The sequence below is a fragment of the Cebus imitator genome, unplaced genomic scaffold (assembly GCF_001604975.1).
Source record: "Cebus imitator isolate Cc_AM_T3 unplaced genomic scaffold, Cebus_imitator-1.0 Scaffold92, whole genome shotgun sequence".
Taxonomy (NCBI): Eukaryota; Metazoa; Chordata; class Mammalia; order Primates; family Cebidae; genus Cebus; species Cebus imitator.
In genome coordinates this window covers 12,376,564-12,378,231 of record NW_016107407.1, presented here as the reverse complement: position 1 = coordinate 12,378,231, position 1,668 = coordinate 12,376,564, and positions in this window count along the sequence as shown.

Below are 1,668 nucleotides of genomic sequence, written 5' to 3'. Positions count from 1 at the left end.
AAACTTGGTTTAAAGACACTGGATTTAAAAAGGCATAATAATCAAATACTTAACAGCAAATAAATGACGTAGCAGGGTATTTGTATTGCAAGCTGTGAATCAAAGGCTTCACATCCCCAGAGGATTCCATATAAAAGAAACTGAAATGGAGTGGATTGAACTCACTGATGGATACCAACACGGTCAGAATAAAAATGGACAGAACAATTCTTGTATATTTAAACTGATCTCCGCTATGAAGAAACTTAGGAACTAATCTTATTAACTAGGCTTATACAGAAGGGGATTTGAGCTTACAGGATTCCTCCACGCTAAAGCTGAACTGAAACAATTCTCAAGAATGTGTCAGCTGAACCTACAATAGCCCCTCCCTCTTCCTTTGAAGGCCCCAGCACCTCTGCCCTGTGGTCACCGAATCTGTACTAAGGACCTGTGTTCAGCCATACCCAGTAGTAGCTCCACCAAATCATGAACAGCCTAATGTTGAATGCCTGTGTCTTAGACCTGCAGCTAATAAGAAATTCTATTAATATGTTAGCTTGCCATTTTAAATATGTTCTGAGGTTTGTTCTGTTATGTGTTCATGATGTTAAAAAAATGCAGGCAGTATCCCTCTTCTATCTTACATAAGTGTTAATTAATATTAAGGGAAATGACTACAAACTTTTAAAGCAAGTGCTCCACAGCTAAAGCAACGTGGACCTTATTTCTGCTACTGTTGCTGAAATGTGGCTTTGCCATTGTTGGATTTCATAAAAAAATTTCGGCAGGAAGTCTTGTTAGGATACATCAGTCTTTTTCAACCTCCAGGTTTGTAGTTCATTTAAAAATAAAACATTAAACATATTTGGCTAGGATGTCAAATAGTCACAGTTCTAAGTAGTTGGAAACAACATTGATGCATGTTAATCTATGCAAAGAGAAAGAAAAGGATGAGGTGATGTATTGACTCAAGGTTTATTCTTCCTGCAAGTGAACATCCTCAAAACTTGGGAAGGAAATGGTGATTTTTACATGTGGTTGGAAAGATATTAAAGTAATTCAAATCTTCCCCAAAGGGGAAAGGAAGAGAGTGATACTGACCTTTCTAAGTCATAGACCAAAGTCTGTTGTAGAACAAGCATTGGAGGACAAAGAATCACAAATTCTCCAAACAACTATTATCAGTATTATTAATATACGATGCCACAGGCATGAAAGTCTTGCCTTATTTCAAAATTCTAAAAGGTAGCTGTGCAGATGTGGATCAACATTTGTTTAAAATAAAGTATTAATACTTTAAAGTCAAATAAAATATAGGGTTTACATTCTTTAGGTCCTGAGGGGCAGGAGGATCTGTGATATAACAAAATAGCAAAAACAGTTATTTCCTTAATGTTATTTTTCTGATTGGTAATTATTTTTAACAGTACTTAATTATTCTATGTCATGAGACACTAAAATCAAAAACGGGAATCTCATTTAGACTTTAATTTTTTTGAGATTATTGGCGGCACAATCACTTGTAGAAACTGTAAAAAATAAAAGTATCTCCTAGACTTTTAATTTTTTCATAAATGTTTCTGGCTTTTGAGAATGTATTTATATTGTATATCATAGTTTTAACTGTAGACAATTATGATGCTAAATTATTGTTTATTGGTTTCACCTTTGTACGTATAAGATATA